The sequence below is a fragment of the Corvus hawaiiensis genome, chromosome Z (assembly GCF_020740725.1).
Source record: "Corvus hawaiiensis isolate bCorHaw1 chromosome Z, bCorHaw1.pri.cur, whole genome shotgun sequence".
Taxonomy (NCBI): Eukaryota; Metazoa; Chordata; class Aves; order Passeriformes; family Corvidae; genus Corvus; species Corvus hawaiiensis.
Genome location: NC_063255.1, coordinates 14,339,700 through 14,354,100, shown reverse-complemented (window position 1 = coordinate 14,354,100; position 14,401 = coordinate 14,339,700). Strand labels below are relative to the sequence as shown.

Below are 14,401 nucleotides of genomic sequence, written 5' to 3'. Positions count from 1 at the left end.
GAGCTGGCCTCACTTGCTTGAGCAGAAGTCCACTGACACAATACAAAGCATCAAAAGTGCAGACAATCATACTGAGCAAGAAAACTGCCCTGGCAATTTTCCAGGCACATGCTGAGACTAATCTGCCTCTCTAAAATTTGCAGGTAGGATGCTAATATGAGGCAATTTACTAAAAATCTGCAGATATTGACAGCAGAAATAAGAAATGATTGCTTCAAAGGTTTAATTACTTGAACAGAAACTAGAATTATTGTCCTGTACTGAAGTGTAACTCTGCATGATGTTGTCCTATTATGATGTAGAACTGTGGATTATGATTAGAAGCTTAGAATAGTTATTTTGACTTTTAAGCAAATAAAGTGAAGCAGGCAAAATAGCACTATCTGGAACAATGACAGCAAGTAGGGATTCAGTGATAATTCTGATTTTCTTGTACATTTCCTTCACTGCTGTCCAATAATAGCTATATCTACATACTTTTAATTTTACAAAAGACATTTCCACCACTCCCTTTTGTTCAGTAATTTTTTATTACTTATTTTTAGAAAACCTGGTTTTGTTATTCAATTACAGCAGAACCCACTTACTTTAATAAATTAAAACACTCACAAAGACACAAAATCCCCCCTCAAAACATTCTAACAGCAGAAACATAGAAAATTTTACTACTGATGGATTTATATGCCTGCACTCCACCTTCTTCCCATCATATGTACCTGGCTGCTGAAAAGACTACTTGCATTCTATCCAATTTTAATTCAGTTCTGAGTTGTACTTACAATAATGTTTGATGTTACTTTCAATTATTAGCCTAAGAGCAAAATGTGAAGACCTAAACCACTTTGATGTACCTCCCATCACTGCTTGCAACAACTCCTCCTCCCTATTGTTCACAGGAAAATTCTCTGTTTACATAACAGGAGAAATTGGACTCTATCACAAAATTCAGGAAGACTGTTTTATGATGGTAAATGTGAATGACAGACTATAAAATTAGGCCTCATTATGCATATAACTAAGAGCATAGAAGTGTAAAACATTCACAAAATCTGAGGTAACTATCATAATATATATCTACTAAAATGACATCAAACTGAGTAAACAGACAACAGACTGTACAACTGACTGCAGTTGAACACACCAACAGTCTAATACTGCCTACAAAGTAAGCCTTGTTTCACACTATTCCCACTCTTAGTCTTCCCTTCACCCCTATACCAATCCTGGCTAAGCCATCTTATTCCATCCTTGGTGCTAATTCTGGTACTTGTCAAGCCATTCAGTGCACTAACTTAATTTATTAATCTAGCAGAAAACAATGTGAGGATTTTCTGTTGGGGTCATACTATAGCATAGCAGAAATGTTAAGAAACACGGCAGCTTACAAAATAAGTCTGCTGAGTGTCAGAACCCATACAAATTACATATATACAGGGAAATGTGGGGGGGAAAAGGGAGCAGAAGACTTGCGCAGAAGCACTAGCTTGGCTTTTCCAATTTAATGAAACTGTATTTGTTACTGTTACAAAATCAGATACAGGGCTCACAACCGACTGCAAAGTAACAATACCAGTCAGTTTATCAAAGAAAATGCTTTTGTTCTCAGAATATGTATGAATAAAGATACTTGATAGTTTTCAGTATTTAAAATTGTGAAGAGATCATGAACATTACTAGCAGGACTATTACCAAGATTATGGTACAGACAATTGCATTTCTTGTGCAACTGTGCAGCAAAATTCCTTATAATGGCATAGAATTAACAGCCCAAATAATTAAGATTTCTAAGGCTAATACAGTTCTGTGACCATGTTTGTTTTAGCAAACCTATTCCCCTTGCTTCTGCAACATCATGCAGAGCTAGTGATCGAGTTTGCAAGACTGCAAGTAAAGTCTGAAAAAAGAACTGACTGCTTCTTCCTTTCTAAAAGTTGTGTTATATTATATAACAGAAATTAATGGTGACATCTCCTCTAAATTTGTGACATTCTTCTCTCCATGGTCTTACTGAAAACCTTTAACAGTAGGATGAGCAGACATTTTCATGTAATTAATTTACATAAAAATATCCTTGTGCCAACTTCTTCAATTAACTTATAAGAGCTCTTATCCGTGTTTGGTGATTAGCGCTTCATCACGTTTCCTGAGATGAACTTAGCTCCTCCCAGACTATTTTGCCAAACTCACTATTCCACTCTTCCTTCATCTGTGCACCTATCTTAGTATTATCAGTTTTTCGTTAACTACAGATGGCAAGAACCTCATGCATCATTTCATACGAAGTTTCAGCTGTGCCACCCACTCTGCTCCAGACAACTGCTTTCCTTCCCAGCAGTCTAGCTTCCTCAGAGCAGATTCTTGTGAAGTTACCTGTGTACTGACTGTTTTCCTCACATCAAATAGCACACAACATGCCACACTAAAATACTAAATCACAACCAATCCCTCATGAACTCCACTGCAGTTACTCCTACGTTATAGCAGTTCTTCTAGTTCTACTATCACCTCTACCAGCTCCTTCTCTACAATTCTTTTACTAATCTCTACCTTAAGCAGTAATTTTTCATACTGCACCGCATCAAGTATTTAATCTTTGTCTAGATAAATAAGACTCCAAAAGATCTAGGCACATCATCAAATTATTAGAGCACCAATGAAATAGAGTAAGTCGGCTGAGCTATGGTAACAAACCACATGCATGTTCTTCACCACATCCCTCAACACAGTGGGGAAAAGGTGAATTTACACAAATTACTCTGTGTGTTCTGTGAGTTAATAGTATACCAACGAGTACTGCAGGACTGCAGAGAAAGAAGCTAACTCATTGATGCAGCCACTTTTCTTTGTAGATCAATTCTTCTCTTCTCCAAAATAAATTCCAATATCCCTTATTAGCATTTTTGAGTCCAAGCTCTCTTCCAAAGACACTCGGTTCAATTTGCTTTATTAACTAGGAGGACCTTAAAACTCACAGAATAACTTAGGTTTAAACAAAGACTTGGAGGCCATCTGTTCTTACCCAGTCCTCAAAACACAGCTTATTTCAAAGTTAGGTTCTATGGGCTTCATCCAGTCAGGTTCTGATCATCTGCAAGAATGGAGACTACAAGGCTGCTCTGCACAACCTGTTCCAGCGTGTCACGGTTTAACCCCAGCTGGCAACTCAGCCCAATGCAGCCACTTGCTCATTCCCCCACACTGGAAGCAGGGGGGGAACTTGGAAGAGTATAAGTGAGAAAGCCTGTGGGTTGACATAGACAGTATAATATGCAAGGCAAAAGCCACACACACAAGCAAAACAAAGCAAGGATCCAGACAGGATGGATTGATGGGCCAAAGCCAGTCATATGAGGTGCAACAGGGCCAAGTGCTCGGTCCTGTCCTTGGGTCACAACAACCCCAGGCTACACTACACACTTGGGGAAGAATGGCTGGAAAGCTGCCCCGTGGAAAAGGACCTGGGGGTGCTGGTCCACAGCGGGTGAACATAAATCAGCGTGTGCCCAGGTGGTGAAAAAAGCAAATGGAATCCTGGCCTGTATCAGCAATAGTGTGGCCAGCAGGACTGGGACAGTGATTTCCCCCCTGTACTCGACACTGGTTGAGGCCATTCCTTGAACCCTTTGTCCAGTTCTGGGCCCCTCACAAAACAGTGAGGTGGAGCAGTATGTCCAGAAAAGTAGAAGGTGTTCAGCCATCTCAGGAAAGCCAGGTTTCATCACACAAAATAGTTACTTGGAAAGACAGACACCATCACTCTGAACACCACCCCCTTCCTCTCTCTCCCCCCAGTTTTATTGCTGAGCATGATGCTATACAGTATGGAATGTCCCATGTCCCTTTGGTCAGTTGGGGTCAGCTGTCCTGGCTGTGTCCCTTCCCAACCTCTTGTGCAACACCAGGTCCCTCACTGGTGGGTGGGCTGAGGAGCAGAAAAGGCCTTGACTGTGTGAAGCACTGCTCAGCACTAATGAACACATCCCTGTATTATCAGCACTGTTTTCAGCACAAATCCAAAACACAGCCTAATATCAGCTACTATGAAGAAAATTAACGCCACCCCAGCCAAAACTAGCACACGACATTTGAGTACCACGTCAAGAATTTTTTCCTTAGTTTATAAAAGCTCCAGTTTCAAAAGCAAATGAGCTCTAGACCAACACTTACAAAGGCAGACCCAGTTTCTGACCATTCAATTCAACATAACTCCATATAACAATTCTTACAGTGTTTAAATTCACTTTCAGAATAAATCATTCTTTCATTTAGGAAGTTATGGGTAGCTTCAAATTGTACTCTGCTGTACTACTGTTATACCACATCTTCCACCAGAAATTTTCAATCAAAAAGAATTTATTTTATTGATACGAGACCTATTTCTCCAGATGAACATAATAGTAACAGTGCTTCCCCATAAAGCTGACTTAATTTCTATTTTCTAGGAACAACACATTATTCCACGCTCATCTTCCAGTTCAGGTGTCTCTGTCACTGCATTCCATCCAGAGCCATTTACAGTGCACACACTGCAGCCAATTGTTCTACTCCAGGTTCTGTATGTATACATTTCAGACAACTATAGAAGGTCATTTGCAGGACCTTACCCAGAGTGTTTTGTCTCTCCTTACCTGTTTTTAAACTTCCCCATCTATAATACTATTTTCCTCATCCTCTTTACTTCCTCTTCCCAAACAAGGTCCCCTCTATTCAGAAGTTTTACACCCCAGTGTATACTCAACTTGCCTCACCTTTCACATTCTAACCGAGTAACTTCAAGGAAATGAGAGGTTAACTCTTTATTAGCAATATTGTATTACTGTGCACAAGTATTTTTTGTAAAACACCTTTAACTCAAATCTTTGAATAACATCTACAATAATTTCTACTGACACTAAAGATGGCAAATACCAATCTTTCTGTTGCATTAGTATCAGACAAGTGCCACATATTGTGAAACGCCACTATGATACTAAACCTCCTAGTTAAGACTGACTGCAGTGAACTGTGACCATGTATCTCTCTCCACAGTAATCCCTAATTCCACGATAACCTGATTTTCTACGGGTGGGGGTGAGGAGCCACCCTGTCTTGCAATCTTGCAGAATTCATCCCAGAGCAAAGGCCAAAGCAAAAATTGGCCTTGTCTACACTGCTGTCATGTGCACGATACTCCTTCCATCAAATGCAAGTCCCTTTTCTCAAAGCAGGCGTATGTTTTGCCCTGATACTTTGTAAGTTGGATATAAGAGTAATACAGCAGCTGTTTGTATAGTATCAACAATGGACCCTGTTGTGTAGGCCCAGAACTGCCATTCTGAAACAGAGTAGTATGTTAAAATATTTTTCTTGTTTGCAAAATCTCCATTGCAAACACTGAGGCACCAAATAGTTACAAAGATCTCCCTCCCCAATTCTACACTACAAAATCAAATAAGCTACAGCATAGCTGTACAAAAACCAGTGTAATTCTAGGTAGATACTTAGCCAGTAAAATTATACCCTGAACATTTGGCCAAGATGTATTAAAATGTCAGCAACAAAAAGTCCACGCTCTGAGAACAAACTCTCAAAAGAGAAGGTGTTAGCAATCACTACTCTGTATTTCTTTTTAAAATAAGCAGATTAATTTCATAATTCTCTTGGTAACTTTTATCTCTCTTGTCAAAAAGCAGAATATTCAAGCAGCAATTAATAATTTTTTCTGAACTGCCCAAAGACCTTCAGCAAGGAAATTGTAGCAGTGTTTCTGACATAAGAAAAGAAACACAGACTTTCAAAGCAGGGAGAAAAAAAAAAAAAAAAAAAGCTGGCAGCGCACTTAAACAGTCAGAGGTTGTGGAGAGCAGAAATTGCAATTAATTCAATTTCAACAGCAATTAATGACATACAGGTGTCCACTTGGCAAAACATTGTTCTTCAGCTCCGAAACCAAGTGCTTGTCTAACTTAAATAGCCATATAAGGTAGATTTGCAAACAAGCAACATTATTCCACAAAAAAAGCTTAGATAAGAACTTGTTAGATGGAATACAGGAGAACGCTTGTTAGTTACTTCCAGACAGCAATACTGAAAGAAGATCTGGATTATCAAAGAATGACACAGTATTAAGAGCAATTCTGAAACAAATATTGAATTCTCTTCTGCAATACACTTATGTCACATCTTTTTTCATTTCCAGCTACTGCCCTTTTCTAGAAAAAAGTGTGGAGGCATTTTTGTTAAAACTAAATGGGAAGTAGAAAGCATTATTTATTTTTTTATGTTAGCAATATAAAGAAAACACAACATTTTGATGTAATGCTATCTATTTTGGCAGATAACTGAAGATTGTATGATACTTCATTTTCCACATTAAGATATTTGCTGAGTCAGTCATGCATTAAGAAACGTGATAATCCATCTGTAGCAGTTACTGTCAGAGGAATAATACATTTTCAGGAAAAGGCAGTCTACTTCCAAGTAAGATAGATAGCACATAAAAGGTATGTACACAGGAAGCACATAAAAGGTTCCCTATAAGCCTTGCTTTTCATCACACTTAATTCATTTATTTGAAAAAAAAAGAATAAATTAACTGTTACTCATGTGCATATAACCTGCTCATCTTCAGCATACTACGGTACTAACAACCCAACACATGCACACAAAATGCTGCTACTATTCCAGCTCTGTTTAGGCTGGTGAACACTGAAAATTTTCCTTCAAGAGGCAAAGAGCACCTTCAATTTTTCAGCTTCAGTTTTCTGAACAGTGCTGTTTTGATAGAGAGTTAGGATCTGGCTTAAAACCAAACATGTCTCTACCCAAAAGACAATATTCCTCAGAAATTACAACTTCTTAAACATACTTCTTGCAGGGTTTTTTTTTCATTTAAAGAAGTGATTTCCATGCTATCTTAGCACAACATTTAAGCAAGTCTTAAAATAGTTCTTAAAATACGGGTATCTTAAATGAAACATTCCACTAATTAGGATCTATTTTTTGATTTGTACCTTTTAAGAACACTGGAACATTTTAGCATTAAGGAAACCATATTTGGTGACATCTAACTGCCAGGTTTCTCGAAGTTTCACAGATTATTCTATTAATAGCAGAATAGGAAAAAATACAGTTTTGTATTTCAGGAACATGATGATTGAAACAAGTGTGATTTAAATCTATAAAAACTGTTGGCAGCAGTGCAATCTGCTACTGCTTCAGATCCTAACCTAGGAAGAGGCACTCTTGAACAACTGGTCAGATGAACTTTCAGATGTGCTAATGAAACATGGACAGAGAAAAGCAAAAACAAAATTAGAATTAACAGAAAAAAAAAAAATAGGTGAGCTTTATTCTCCTAAACACACTTGACAATAAACAGCATAAAATGCTGAAATGAAATACCAGTCTACAATACATTGTACTTTAGGAGTGACTTTGCCTCTGTATTTCTAGAGCCTGTCACTCACTACAGGCATAAAATTTTCAGTATTTGAATGTATCTTCTTAGAACTTTAAGGAAAATTATTTTTTCCTATTCTTACAATTTTGAGAACAAAACACTGCTCATAATGCAGTTCACTACGAATCCAGAGAGGCCTGAAGGCATGCAAATGTGTTATCCCCTCTTGAATTCTGCTAAATTTCAGCAGTAATGCATTCTATGGTTTAACTACACAAAGCCTTAAGAAGACAGGGTTTTGTAGCCATTTAGAGTTTTCCCTTCCTCTTCCTTGTTCTAAAAATTTCTTTGCATCATGCCATTACAATTCAGTGATTGCCACTAGATAGCTAAACCATACACTTATCAATGTCACCTCAAAGATGAGCAGCCTCATGTTTTCAAAACACCCTTTCTTCTTTGATAATCTATACATTTAGTCACACAACCCGATTTAAATCCAATCAAATTCTGCCATGTTTTGTTCACTGTACATACTGCAGGCGCCTGCATCAGTGATGCAATATATGCTCTGTTATCGACCTCTCTTTGCTCAGCTGCACACAACAGACAGCCCATTGCCTATACTACTTTCTTTAAAAAGTTGATTTTTTTCAAGTCTATTCAACAGCCTTGAATGGTAACATGCAAAATAAAAAGAACTGAGCTTGAGAGGTTACATCTGCTTAAAAAAGGAGCAACTACTAACATAATCCCTGTCAAAATCACAGAATCAAAGAATGGCTGAGATTGGAAGGGACCTCTGGGGGTCATCCGAGGTCCAATCCCACTTAGGCAGCATCACCTACACCCAGGACTATATCCAGACAACTTCTGAGTATCTCTGAGGATGGAGACTCCACAACTTACCCAGGCCACATGTGCCAGGACTCAGTCATTCTCGTAAGAAAAAAGCGCTTCTTCACTTTCAGAGCGAACCTCCTGTGCTTCGGTTTGTGCCCACTGCCTTTGGTCCTGGCAGTAGGCACCACTGCAAAAAACCCTGACTCTGTCCTCTCTGCACCCTTCCTTCATGTATTTATACTCATTAAGAAGATCCCACTCACCCTCCTCCAGGCTGAACAGTCTCAGCTCTCCCAGCCTTTTCTCATTAGAGAAATGCTGCAGACTCTTCAGCAGCTTTGGTGGGCCTCTTCTTGGGCTCTCTCCAGTATGTCCATATCTCTCCTGTACTGAAGCCCAGAAACAGACACAGGATTCCAGGTGTGGCCTCACTGGCACTGTGTAAGAGGAGAATGATCACCTCCCTCACCCACCTGGTAATACTTTGCCTAATGCATCCCAGGATGCCATTCCCCTTCTTGGCTGCAAGGACCCACTGCTGGCTCATGTTCAAGTCTGGTGTCCACCAGGACCTCCAGGTCCTCTTGCTTTCCAGCTGGGTGGCCCACAGCATATACTGGTGCGTGGGGTTGTTCTTTCATACTGAACTTTGCACTCCCCCTTGTTGAACTTCCTGAGATTCTTGGCAGCCCTTTTCTCCAGACCTTTGAAGTCCCTCTGGATGTCACTGTAACCCTCTGGCACATAAGTCACTTCTCATCATTTTCTATCATGAGCAAACTTGCTGAGAGTACACCCTGCCCTAACATCTGGACCATTAATGAAGATGCTAAACAGAAAAAATGCTAAAATTGGCAAGTTCTCCATAAAATGAAAGAAACTTCGCTAGTATGGAAAACTGCACTAAATTGTTAAAACATTCTGTATTTCCTGCCTTAAGCTACTACTTTGCTTTTCTAGTACCAATAATGTAACTATACTTTAAGCTATCGTTGTATTTTAGCAGCAGACAAAATTTTACACATAATTTAACACCCTAGATTTAAGCCTGTAACCATCAATCCATTCTGAGGATACAACTACAAAGGACATAATTATACCATTAACAGAAAATCTTCTCCAAATGCTCAGTTCCTAAAGACAAGCACCTGCTGCAAATTTCAACTAGTTGGCAAGCTTCCCTCCTTAAAATGACAAAGACTTCTCTGACTCGAGGCACCTTTCCTCCTCAATTATCACCTTCTCTGTCTCCCCATTGTAGCCCATCAGCTTCCCACAGCTCTGTCATATTCAGTGAAGTCTCTTCTGCTGAGAATGTGTATGCATCAAGATTGTGATGGAACTCAACAGAGCATGGGCCTAAAGTACTCAGAGCAAGCATTCTGAGTTTTTAGCTTCATTCTGCGGTAAAACTATGATTACTTTCACTGCCCAAGCATTTTAGGATAAGGTGCATGTACTGTTAGGTGAATAAATGTTATCCTTAACATCAGTTTAAGTTTAGTAGTGCATAGCGTCTTCAGAAGAAAGTCCTACCCACCGTTGTCCTTACCATCCTGTTTTCACCAACACAAGACTGAACTATGTTTAGTGATACCTTAAACTTAGTCTGCTATGCCTGTGTGAATTACAGCCCAAACATCTCTGAAAGACTCAGTACTTTTCAAACCAGTATGTAGATGAAGAACAGTTAACTGGGGCAGATATTGAAGACAAAAGTAATTAGAAATACCAGCAAATGTGAAAAGAACACTCCACCCCCAATCAATCCTCAACAGCCAACTCATCCATGCACAGCAACTCACTTTCTTTTGCTGTTCTACACCACCTGAATATGCTGTAACATGGTGCACTACATTCGAATTCCAAACCAGCTGTAACTGAAAGAGTTCATCCAGATGGCTGTCTAGAAGATTGCATCTTAACCTGAACTCACAGGCACTGTGGTCTGCTCTGAACATGAACTGCTAAAATTGCCTTTATCTGTGACAGCTCACCACACTCAGTCATGCTGCTTGAAGGCAATTTAAAGTTAACAAATCATTCCTAACTACCCAAGCATCTCTGATCCATGTCCTGTCTCATTAGAGCAAGACACAGTATGAATATCACCAAGACAAAACTCACAATACTTAAAAGATTCTCCACCTTTTTAACAGAAACCAAAACCATAATACAAGGTTAATTGAACAAAACTATCACATTTGCACGCTTCTCTGTCCAAACATTACTCAATGCCCCTATCTCTCCATCAGCATTTTAATCAGCCAATTTGAGATTAAAAACTTAACTATGCCTCTCTCCAGCATTGAACCAAGAATGCTAACATTACCTTACATGTGAAAGACAAGCCAATATTAGGGTGTTAATTTCAAACTGAATAGACACACAGTGGCTCAGGTGAGGTACAGAGTATGCACACACACACAAAAAGACGACTAGTATCACCACATTCCACATTTATTTCAGGCTCCTAAACAGACAGACTAGTACAATCACTTAAATAAGTAACAAATGAGGTTTGCATTGCATGCAGGTTTATAACCTTAGGCTCTAAAACCACCACGAGCAGAAAGCACAAATTGTAAAGGTCCTGTAATATCCAGAGAAATTTCCTGCATCAGTATTTGCATAATCTAATGCTTCTCTCAGTAAATCACGATATTATTACTGGGTAGTGCACACGAAGAATTTTAAATGAGTAGGATAGCAGGAAATTTTATGCAGCAACAACACTGAAAGGAACGAGAATGCTTCTAATACATTATTTACAGGCTTAAGGGGCACTTAGCTCTTTTGCTGTCTTTGATTAAATACAAAACAAGATTTCAAGTATGTTTTATAAAAATTAGTATTTATGAACTAATAAAGACAGTAACCTACTCCTGATCTAGTCAATTGAAGGAACTTTACCGATTACACTGTTACAACAGTAAATATTATCAAGTTCTATGTGCCTGTCCTGGTTTTGGCTGGGGTAGAGTTAATTTTCTCCTTAGTAGCTGGTTCAGTGCTGTGTTTTGGATTTAGTATGGGAATTATGCTGGTAACACACAGACGGTTTAGCTGCTCCTCAGTAGGGCTCACTTTCAAGTCAAGAACTTTTCAGTTTCTTGTGTTCCGCCAGTGAGCAGGTGCACAAGAAGCTGGGTGGGAGCATGGTCAGGAGAGCTGACCAAACTGGCCAAAGGGATATTCCATGCCATAAAATATCATGCCCAGTGTATAAACTAGGGGTAGTTGGCAAGGAGCTACTGACTGTTTCTGGAGAACACGCTGGACATTAAGTCAGCAGGGGATCAGCAGTTGTGTTGTGCATTGCTTTCTTCTCTTGGGTTTTATTCCCCCTATTCCCTTCATTACTACTATTACTTTTATTAGTATTACTGCTATAATTCATATTATTATATTTATTTTCTTTTAACTATGAACTGTTCTATCTCAATCCAGGAGTTTTACTTTTTCGATTCTCCTCCCCATCAGGGTGGCTGGGAGGTAAGCAAGAGGCTGTGTAGTACTTAGTTGCTGGCTGGGGTTAAACAGCAACAACACCATACTCCTGAATTTTCCAAATCCAAGGTCTACCACCTGAGCATCTATCAATCTGGCCTTTATAACTGCCTCAAATATCAGTATTTAATGTTAAGACTTGGGCAAATTTTAATTTCTTCTTCACATGAAGGATGAGAAAGTATTTAAATGATCCACCATGGCCACAGATAAACTGTAACTCCAGGAAGACATAGTGACTTCTATGCCAATAATAGCTCCACTATCCTTCCAGTTTTTGATTTAAGTTCTGCACCTGGGACAGGGCAGCCCTGGAGGTGTGGACAGACTGGGGAACAGGAGGCTGGAAAGCTGTGCCACAGAAAGGGACCTGGGAGCCCTAGATGATAAGAAGTTGAACATTGAGTCAGCAGTGCCCTGGCAGCCAGGGGAGCCAACCCTGTCCTGGGGAGCATTAAGGACAGCATTGCCAGCTGGGCAAGGGAGGTGACTGTCCAGCTCTACTCTGCACTGGGGCAGCCTCTCCTCGAGTGCTGGCAGCAGTTTTGGGTGCCACAGTATAAGGAAGACATTAACTTGTTAGAGAGTGTCCAAAGAAGGGCCACAAAGATGGTGAAGGGTCAGAAGGGGAAGCTGTGTGAGGAGTGGCTGAGGTCACTTGGTCTGTTCAGCCTGGGGGAGGCTGAGGGAGACCTCATTGTGGCCTTTAACACTCCCACAAGGGGAAGCAAAGGGGCAGGCATTGATCTCTTCTCTGTGGTGACCAGTGACAGGACCCAAGGGAACGGCCTGAAGTTGTGTCAGGGAAGGTTTAGGTTAGGTATCAGCAAAAGGTTTTTCACCCAGAGGGTGGTCAGGTACTAGAAGAGGTTCTCCAGGGAAGTGACCACAGCACCATGCCTGACAGAGTTCCAGAAGTGTTTAGAAAATGTTCTCAGGCACATCGTGAGATTCTTGGGGATGTTGGGTGCAGGGCCAGGAGCCGGACTTTGATGTTTCCCTGTGGGTCCTTTCTAATTCAGGATATTCTGTGATCCTGTGATTCACTACTAATAATGCAAATTAGAATACTGTCATTTTTGCAATTCCGGAAGGGTTTACACCCGTCTACAACAAGTTTAGAATTAAATACAGCAACTTTCCTTAAAAGTGCCTTTCAGCTATTACTTAGTACAGCAGATTTTCTCCTTTGAGTCTTCTGAGTGGGAGCACCACAACTGCGGACACCGAAATTCTAAGGGACCAGCTTATAAACAGAATGCTCCCACATCTTCATGAGCCCTGATGGGATTCACCCCAGAGTACTGAATGGGCCAGCAGCTATTACAGCAGGACCTCTCAAACATCTACCAAAGGCCTTGGGAGTCTGGGCAGGTCACTGCTAACTGGAAGCTTGCCTGTGTTATTCCCATTCACAAAGGCATGAGGGAAGAAAGAGGGAACTAGAGACTTAGTAGTGTAACCTCAGCTCCTGGAAAAATTATGGAGATACTAAGCCCTACTGGAAGGCGAAAGAATTGTTAAAAAACAATGCAATCATCTGTCACGGTCAACACGAGTTCACAAAGGGAAAATCTTGATTAACCAACATATCCTTCTATCATAAGGTCATTTGCCTCCTGGATGAAGGGAAGGCAGTGGATGCAGGTCTGGTTTGACTAAAGCTGCTAACACTGTCCCTCGCAGCATCTTTCTGACAAGTTGTCCAGCTGTGGGACAAGCAGGTTCACAGTGCTCTGGGTGAAGAACCTGCTCGATGGCAGCACTCAATGGGCTGTACTCAACGGTGCTACATCTGTCTGGCAACAAAGAGCTTGAGTGCATCATTAGCAACTTGGCTGATGATTCAAACTGAGAGGTGCTGTGGATCTTCTTGAGAGGCAAGACACCTTGGAGAGGGATCTAGATAGACTGGAGCACTGGACAGTCATTAATGCAGTGAAATTTGACAAGTTCAAATGCTGGACTCTGCACCTGGAATGGGGTAATGCCAAGCATACGTATGAAGTGAGAAAGGAATGGCTGGACAGCTACAGAGGGAGATGTGGAGCTGACACTCCACTCAGTGTGGGTCAGCAGTGCCTGGGCAGCCCCAAGGGCAAACCCCATCCCGGAGCACCAAGAACAGCACAGCCAGCACAGAAAGGGGATGGTCCCGCTGGGCTCAGCCTTGGGGTGGCCTCAGCGTGGGCTCTGCTGGGCCCTGCAGGTGGAGAAGGATGGCAAGGTCTTTGAATGTGCCCCGAGGAAGAAACAAAGCTGGTGGGAGGGCTGGAAGGAACGTCCTGTGAGGAGCAGCTGAGGACTTTGGGCTGGGCTGGTTTGGAGAAAGGGAGGCTGAGGGGTGACCCCACTGCTCTCTGCAGCTTCCTGAGCAGGGGAAGGGCACTGGGAGCTGCTGAGCTCTCCTCCCTGCTATCCAGGGACAGGACATGAGGGAATGGTTCAGAGCTGCACCAGCAGAGCTTTCAACTGGCTGTTAGGAGGCATTTCTATACAGAGAGGGTGGTCAAGCACTGGAACAGACTTCCTAGAGAAGCGGTCGATGGCCCAGTCTGTCAGTGCTCAAAGGCATTTGGACAGTGCCCTTAACAACGTGCTTGAACTTGGCCAGCCCTGAAGTGGTCAGGCAGGTGACTGGACAATGGCTGTAGGTCCCTTCCAACT

The 14,401-nt window shown here is 41.2% G+C and overlaps 1 protein-coding gene and 1 non-coding gene across 4 annotated transcripts in view; both read right to left on the bottom strand.

The window, feature by feature from the left end:
* ZFR (zinc finger RNA binding protein) overlaps positions 1-14,401 on the bottom strand; it is a 47,727-nt gene that overhangs the window by 30,438 nt on the left and 2,888 nt on the right. The window lies entirely within an intron of this gene.
* LOC125320595 lies at positions 1,742-1,879 on the bottom strand. Its single transcript, XR_007201214.1, has one exon. It is a non-coding gene; the product is annotated as a small nucleolar RNA SNORA66 (small nucleolar RNA).